The 8,844-nt window shown below is 43.4% G+C and overlaps 1 long non-coding RNA gene across 3 annotated transcripts; it reads right to left on the reverse strand.

The window, feature by feature from the left end:
* Nucleotides 1-830: 830 nt before the first annotated feature.
* On the reverse strand, nt 831-7,909 carry LOC124302621 (uncharacterized). Of its 3 annotated transcripts, XR_006907746.1 has the most exons (4): nt 7,641-7,909; nt 1,752-1,900; nt 1,610-1,669; nt 831-1,144 (listed from the first exon to the last, which is right to left on the reverse strand). It is a non-coding gene; the product is annotated as an uncharacterized LOC124302621 (long non-coding RNA). The 3 variants fall into 3 exon arrangements; XR_006907745.1 differs by lacking the exon at nt 7,641-7,909 and having other exon boundaries at nt 831-1,139; nt 1,752-2,271; XR_006907744.1 differs by lacking the exon at nt 7,641-7,909 and having other exon boundaries at nt 1,752-2,271.
* Nucleotides 7,910-8,844: the final 935 nt, after the last annotated feature.

Consider the following 8,844-nt stretch of genomic DNA (forward strand, 5'->3'; position numbering starts at 1 on the left):
TTTGCTGGCATCGAACGGTGTAATATGCTGATATATCTGTTCCGTGCATGTACAACATTATTACATCTGAAGGTATTCGTCCAGCCGAACGAATGAGTTTTATAACTATGTTCATGAAACTACGCAGGTACTTTGTGAGTATGAGGTAATCTGCATTACGAGTAGCTAGACAATTACCTCAAGTTTCAAACAAACGGATATAATACTGGCTGTGCTCATATTAAATCGCGACTTAACGCTTTGTGTTACATATTATTCTGCTGAGTCAACATTTATAATAAGACGGTATTCTATGGTTTAAGAGGCCGCTGATTACGAATCTGGAGTCAGATTCTGAAAATTTAAGACGTTGGACAAATATAGTGAACGAAAATTTAAAATTTGATGGTAACCGGTCAAAAATCTCTATACAGGGGTTTTCGGGGTCGCTGATTAGATTCGCCATACTAAATTTTCGAAATCGGATTTCAGATTCGTAATCAGTGACCCCAAAAAATTATTAATCATGTTTTAATAATGTAAACCGTGTACGTGTGTAGAGGGATGTTTCTCGAAAATGAATTATTCCATCCATTTTCACGATTTTGTTCAATCAATTTGTTTCCAACAATAACAATTTACATTATATCGCAATAACTATACTCGAGTACTGAAAACCTATTAGTATACTATCGGAAATAGCAGAAACCTGCAAAGAAATAGGTTTTCAAAGTTCTCTAAATATACGAAAAACGGATATAAAATAGGTGGTAAGAATTACACCATAACTCAATGGGCTAACGGCATTGTAACGGAGATCGTAATATCTAAGGCAAAGCAGAAGTCGATAGAGTCATAATATCATTATAGACAGTGTATAATCATAGCAAGCAAAAGTAGAAACAACCGATAAAAACCATACATTTTTACAACGGGTTAAATATCTTACGCGGCCTTCAATTTCTCACAGGGATAAATCTACGAGTCATAGCCATTCTTTCAACCGTGTAAAAAATTTGTGGTGTTTTGTGATGCGGTTCGTATTTTTATTTTCGCGCGTTTAAACCTTCGATAAAAATACCAACAAATTTCTTTTCGTCACAGGTCAATCAAAATACCTGAAGAAATTTCCAACTCCGTGTAATACGGTAACTGTACACCTACACTGAGAAAAATTTCAATTGTTACAGTAACTAGAAAAATTCAGTAAAACATGTATCGTTATAAAAACTGTTTGAATATTGTTGAGATTACGAAAAACGAGGTACGCGTAACCATTTTGCGCTATTGTCGAACCTTTTTTGCTAATTTCAACGCAAAATCAGTTTTTTCGGTTTACTCTACTTTTTTAGTTAAATACGACCTTAACGTCAATTTACTGTTGCACAAGCATTAAATTTTCGCAATACTTTCAAGATAATATAATAACAATGATCGTAATGAGAAAGAATAGTAACAGATACTAAACTTTCCGGTAACAGCTATAAAACTAATTTTCATTTTGTACCTATAACTGTATTTTTCGATTCTGGTAGAAATGAAAACAGTTAAGGACTGAACAGTAACCGGAACTAAAAATTTCTCTCAATGTACGTATAGCACGTCGAGGGTCTGTGTATTAGGTACAGACCTGTAATATAAGCGTGGGCATTGCATAGCTGATTCTTGACGATCTCACATAAGGACGTGCCTAAATATAAATAATTTAAACACCGTGATATCGATCTGAGTATTGCAGGGTATACAGTATCACAGGTACGTATAATACATACATGTATCGGGGAACGAAGAAGGTGTAGCCGGGGTTTAGCCGGCACTGCAGCTTGGCGAAAACTTTTCCAGTCTGCAGTTCTACGCCAAGGATGAGAGATGTAAGTCTACGGCTCCGCAGCAGCTGCGCAGCTTAATCGCGAGAAATTGCCTGAAAAGGAATGATAATTTAATGCCGGTTGAACGTATACCAGGTCTGCGCTGGTATATCGCCTCGGATCGTTTGTCACTGCGTATAGATGCGGTGCACGAAGGCGGCGGAAGCTAAGATAACCCCTGCACGTGTATGCGTAACATCGGTGCATCGTATGCGCGCGTTACCACCTACCAATGACACATATATCGTCCGCGTGTGTACATTTTCAGTTGCGTGTCCCACCTGCCCTCTCCCATGACCTCTTCAGCGAACTCGGTTCCCTTCGTTGCGGAGAGCCTCTCCGTCCCTCCGTTCCTCCGTTTCTCCTCCTCGTCCCGTCGGCTTTGCCGTCTTCCTGCCGTCCAAAGATCGAAATTCTCGGAAGTCCGGAAATTTAACGAATTTTTAGAATTCGCCTGGTTTTTCTTGCGGGTCATCGTTTCTCGCAATCGGATAACGTCGTGAAACGCTCCGAGCCATCACTGACTCACGACTAGTTATTGTTAAGGCAGTCCGTTTCCCGTATCCGGTTTCAAGATTGCTGAATGTTACCAAGGATACGACGTAGATATCTACCAATGCAATTCATTTGTTACAGATATTCCGTGGACGGAAGCTGAAGGAGGAGGCTCATTGTGCAAAAATACGACGGTCAACGTCCAAGCATGGCTGTTCATCGTTGACGGATCATCCGTTATGCTGGCGGAGTAAAAACTGCAATCAAACCGTAGACTCGACCTGATTTACGTTTCGAGGACGAGTTTAGTTGCGGAGTTACGAGCAATGTGGAATTTGAGCAAAAGGGATATTTTCATGCAATAAAAAGATTTCTGAACAAGTGAAAACCCGAGTGAAAAGTTATACCTCTGTCATGTTATTTCAGGAATTATACCCATTCGGCAGCGTTATTCATAAAAGAGTAGTTCACGAGAGAAGGTAAAACGAGCTGTCGCGTTTTACTCTCAGGTTGAACGTGTGTCGACGACCACCCAGGAATCCAGAAACCAGCCGAAGCCAGCGGCCTCCTCTGGCTTCCATCGATGCGATTCGGTCTCGGGTCGATCCCGGTACTGACGACCATGGAGGTAATAACTGCTGACAAAGGGTTAACTCGACCGGGTTAAACGCGTCGTGGTACTGCAGCACGAGCCTCGTTTATCGTTCGAGCTGCGTGGCAGACAGTTTGACGCTCTCGTTATTTTACGATGAGATCTTACCACCCGATTCGAGAACTGAGGAGAGTCCGAGTTTTTCCTCGAACTTGATGAAAAATTAATTACATTCCACATGCTTTATCGGGCCGTTACTTTGCCTCTAAATCTTGTCAAATTCCAAAGGGAAAGACATTTTTCGCCATGATCTATATCGGATTCGCCTCATAACGAGCTGCGGGGTATATAAGGTAGGTACAAGGATTCGGCGAAAGCGGAAAGGAAAGGAGGATAAAGCGGAATGTAAAAATTGGCGGATTCGTGACAAGAGCGAGGGACTAATTGTTGTCGGAACAAAAGAGACGCGGGTCGCGTCTGTCGAGGAGGTGAGGAGGTTGATGCAAAAGGCGGACAGCAACGAGGCAAAAAGGCAAAGTGGCAATCTGCGGCAAACAGTGGCACAAGAAGCTAAGAAACAACTGCTAATTAGCATATTCCAAGAATATTTGAGCGGCACGCGATGCAAATGCTTCCACTGCACCAACTTCGCGCATGTATACGTATAGGTAGGTATGTCTTAGGTATACATGCCTACTTCGCAGCACCACTGAAAATACCGAAATTCCGAAGACCCACCAAACCTCCGCACTAGTCGATCCAGTTCCTTCGGCAAACGAACAACAGGATGTAGCGGTATAGTTTCTCCATTCCGGTTGTTAGTTGTTCTTATTCATTCCCTTTGCCGAATTCTGACATGGGTAAAAAATCACCCTGTGATTTGTACAAGGTACGGAACTCGAGTAGTTCGTTTGTACTCCTGTTTTATGGCGCAGTAACTTTGCATCGGCGAGTAATTTTGATGGATTTCAATCCCTCCCCCCTTCCCAACCGCCTCGGTAAAGGAACTAGGAGTGAAAATTTAACGCGACACCCGCTGTAGAGAAGGTTGGCTCTTCACGGTTCGGTATGAATACCCCAAAGTCCGCAATTATCCTGATTAGCCCTCTTGGGTGAAGTATCACTTGAAACTCACAGCTAAGGGCAGAGGCGAAGGGCGTCCAAAACAATTACGCTTGTCAGAGACATCGTCTGATCTTGGCAAGTAATTCATTACCGATCCAATTACTGCCCGGCAAGTCAACAAGTCAAACCTACAATATCACAAGATATACCTGGAGACACGTGCATTTTCCATTAAGGTATTGAAGTTTATTAGAAAGATTTGTTCGTCGTGGATTTGAGAGGAAAATAATTAAAGCAGCATAGGTAGTAAAACTATAATATAGTAAATAAATGAACAAAGGATTGAGAAAAAAACTCAACGACGTAAACAGCAATCTGCGGACTTCCATGAAGAAGGAACAGGTTGATTGAATGTGATTTCTTAGGAGTTTACGTAACTAAGGTATTAGACGAGAGAATTACTTTGCGTGGAAAGAATATAACTATTGCAAGACAGATCTATAGATATATACCTATATATTTTGTAGGTATTGTAAGAAATGACAGTTGTACTGCAGAAGTAGAAAAGACGAGTAAAAAAATTGGCAATTGTCGGCAATAAAGCCGATTGAATTCCGTCCAATCAATTGTCATTGTCTGATCCTTTCTCCGATCCCTTCAACTCTGTTTCCTTGCAAGTTTAACGAAAGCTGAGGACCAGGACAACTTTGCGCAAGTTGTTGAGGTTCGAGTATTGTGAGGTAAGAACTTTGAAAATTTTATTAACGACGTTGCTCAAGTTCAAGCGATTGAATGTAAAAAGCAGCGATTGACGAATATATTTTAGACAATGTTCGAAAAATTAATCTTCCGAATCAATTTTACTGACATCGTAACTCAGAAATGTCTTGACTTATGTTTCCGATTACATGGAATGTACATCTGCAGCGTTTATGAAACTAGGACTAACCAAAAATAACTAGAGGTTCGATACAAGGATAAAACAATGTTCAGAAGTTGAGACTATAACTGCTGACCCAGTAGACCGGCGAGTTAATCGATCAGTCGCAAAGTTGGGGAACTCGAAGGGCGTGTTCCGAAATATGTATGTCATCGGGGATACAAGCTGGTCACGTTGATTCTTCGTCTCTCTCGAAGAGAAACTAAAGTGAGTGCAAGAGTCGCTGACCAGCATGCCATGGATTTTGAAAAGTACCTTAACAAACCTGCAGCTTTTAAGAGTGAATATTCTAAGAAAAATTCATCACGCGAAGAAACGATCAGATGAGGGAGACGTCGATATTCCTGACAAAAACTATAATGTCGGAGTAAAATACGTTTTCCTATTCGCGGATGCATGTAATATACACAGCTGAGAGTGTCGAAGGTAGGTGTCATTGGAAATGAATTTTCTTCCGAGACGATAAAACAGCACCACTACTGTATAACCACAGCGGGCAGCGCGGCATAATGAAGGAGTCGTGTGTCGACGACAAGAAACTAGTCATGCATGCGCGGTGCATGCCCGGTGGCAAAGACGACGATGCCATGCATCAGCAAAACACGAGAGGCATGGTAAGCGGACTGCGCCGACTAGAGATTGAAAAATAATAGCGCCAAGGTAGCTGGTGCCTGTACAGCGGTGATATTACCACCCGTAAGATATCTTCGTTACGAGTATTGCTTCCGGACCGCGGTCACGTTAAAGCTGAAACAACTTGGCGGAAATGAAACGGAGAGAACGCGGCTTCGCCGTACCGAGGCATCCGGATTCTGCAAATACTCTAAAAAATTATTCCAGCGTTATTTTTTTTTTTTTCTCTCTCAACCGCTACGCGATGTCTCGTCTGTATTTTGATCAGAAGACAGTCGTCCCGTTTCCCCCACGGCGGTTCGTTTTACAGGATAATCATCAGCCGACCGGCTTCATAGATAACGATCGTTAAGTGCGTCGAGCCGGGTAGCTACCGCAATAAGTGGAGATGCCCAGCAGCGGCTGCCTCCAGCGTCCTTAATGGACCTATTCCTTGTTCGTTAGAAGAATCAATTGACAAAATTGGAAAATTCACGTCCCCGTGTATACCGGATCGTAATTTAAACTTCCACTGCTGTCTTGGCTGACGATCGACGCAAACTCCAAAGTTTTAGATGGATATATGCATTTTAATCCGGATTCACGCGTATAGCAGGGCGTAGATCGGTTTCGATAAGTCTGAACGTCCTGCGAAATACGAGGACAGGGCATTAATTAGTCCGCAAGTCTTAGAATCATTAGAGATCTTCCGGTTCCGACAAAGCCATCAAAGAGTAGAAGAAAAAGAAGAAGAACAGAGAGATGAGGACGGAAAACGAGACCAAGAATACGAGCCTTATTAATAGCTCCATAAACTCCATAGTAGACCTGATTTCAAATCCCGAGAAGGCCCGTCTCGCGACGACCGACGTTGTTGTAGCATCGAGCGCTGAGAATACGTATAGCGCAACATTTATTGAGACAATAAAACCCCATTAAACCGCCATGGCCCAGACTAACTAACCTACCGCCACACCGTGCCGCATAAGAGCCCGATCCATTTTTCGTTTGTACTATTTTTCGCGGCTCTCGAAACTCGTTTTTCACAAAACCAGGTAAACCAAATCATCTCTTACGAATACATCTCTACGGGGTGAAGAAAGGAAGACGTTGACGGTGGGGATTAACGTTGCAGGCTTCGCAGAATCCTGTTTATTACACGACTGCAGCAGTAATGACACAGTTAGCTAGCAGTAATGCGCCTAACATAGAAGCTTTAACAAGAGACCATAACAATTCTTCGAATGCGAGCCGCAGTTCGACTCTCCAACCAGGCTAAGTCGGAAGATGCAGCTAGCGCAGTTTTGCAGCAATATTGCGCTACTATTGCAATTTGCATTTCACAAGCGGCAGGTACTACAAGGCACAACAGGACATTCTCCCGGTATGAGGTACCAGAGAATCATCTAAAGTTTTCCAGAGAACTAGAGCATTCTTGATAAATTGGCGCCACTTATCGGTACTTCTTCACCGGTAAGCGATTTCTCCTTGAAAAAAATATCGCGATGTTTTGCTCGTTTTTTTTTTTTTTTGTTTATTCACGAAGTAAGTATATTACAACTGTAAACGAATGTTCCGGCTTTGTTCTCATAACGCAATTTGAAATTGGAAAAAAGAACGGAGAAGAAACCGAATGAAAAACAATCAGGCATGTGATCACGTCGTGAAAATTCGATCGGCACGCGCACGACGACGTTACGTGCTAGAAAAATTAACATGTGTTATACAACGCGTGTCTCCCTGTCTCCGTCGCTGCGGTCGTAAGTCCCACGTGCGTATGCCAGGTAGATGGATGGGCAGCTAACGCCGCAATAAAACTTTCTAAGCGTCCGAAGAATGCTACACGCAATTACAATTTAAAATTTTTCAATTTGCAATACCAGTTCCCGCATCGAGCTTACAGCGGGTTACCTAGGAAAGTATTATATCTGCAATCGACGATGGGTACTGCGGAATATAGATATACGCTCACCACGCGTCGTCTATGCAATGCTGCAATGCTGCAGCGGACTGAATGAATCTAATCAGGAATCACTGCCGCATCGCCGAGCAAGAACTACGATATAAACTTGAACTTGAGTTACGTTACCTTGTACCTGACAACCGACCGAGCGTGTGCGTCGATGCAAGAAGCAAGCTTAGCTGTAAGATCTACGATCATCGTCAATCCGTACGGACGCATCCAGCCGCTGGAGATTCGTCCACGTAAATTTACCCTGCATCTCGGTTCTCTCGTTGCCGAATGTAATTACTTCTCGAAGTAAGCAGAAGCCGCGGTGATCATAACGATTCGCAAAAGACTCACCCGCGCGGTCTGTAAGTCACAATGTGACCGCAGTGCGAAGGTGACCGAATCCGAGAAAGATGGTTCGTAGGAAAAAGGTTTCAAGCAAACTCCTCCAACATTTCCTTGACCTTTAAACCTTGATTGTAAATCACACAGACACCATTGTGTGCCAACTTGCCCGTCGTCTTTTTTCTACCATACGCAAGACGAACCAACGCGAGTGATTCCGCAGTGGTATAGGAGCACTACTCGGTACCTAGGAAGACGTCCGAGTCAGCCATGTCTATACATAGCCTACCGGAGGAAATAATTGGCCACCGTTGGTATACCTCACCAGGTATTGTACAGACATTAGATATGCATGCGCGTATTAGGTAGCGGAGTATGAACGCGCATTTATGGATGTAATGGTGGGCGGCCTTCTCGAGTGCGGATTACGCAAGAGGGACAGAGACTCGGCAGCGGCGTAATTCAGTGACATCGAAAACTCCGGGCCATGGCAAAGTGACGCAATCCACCTGCATCCTGTTTCACGGCGAGTGTAAGTCGTCTGTCTCTCGGTTGTCCGAAGGTTTTGAACGGAGTTTTAGACCGGGCACCCATCTGTCCTTTGTTTTCCAAAGGAAGAGTCATTCCTGGCCTCGACTGAGATAAAAAGGGGCTGAAGGGGGCCCCGGGTGCCTCGCAACCCTAAAATTAAGGTTAGACTCGTTTCCTGTAATAACAGTGCCACCACGATCCGTCCGTCTGTCTCGTTCGCGTAGCCGCGTTCGAGTAAGAAGACCTTCCTCAATTCGTTCGCTTACGGCTCTTTCTCTACGCTATATCTACTCTATCTATACCATCTCTATTCCTTGACTGTTTCATCGTCGTCAAGTTGTCCCTGCAGCACGTATACCAGTGAACCTCGTCGATTTTACCTGCCTCGTTACCATGGTTTTCCAGTCAATTTTTACCGACGGCAAGCAAATGATCCTCTCCATACGTGATGATCTTGAGGTTTTTC

This window comes from Neodiprion virginianus, chromosome 4 (genome assembly GCF_021901495.1).
Source record: "Neodiprion virginianus isolate iyNeoVirg1 chromosome 4, iyNeoVirg1.1, whole genome shotgun sequence".
Lineage (NCBI taxonomy): Eukaryota > Metazoa > Arthropoda > Insecta > Hymenoptera > Diprionidae > Neodiprion > Neodiprion virginianus.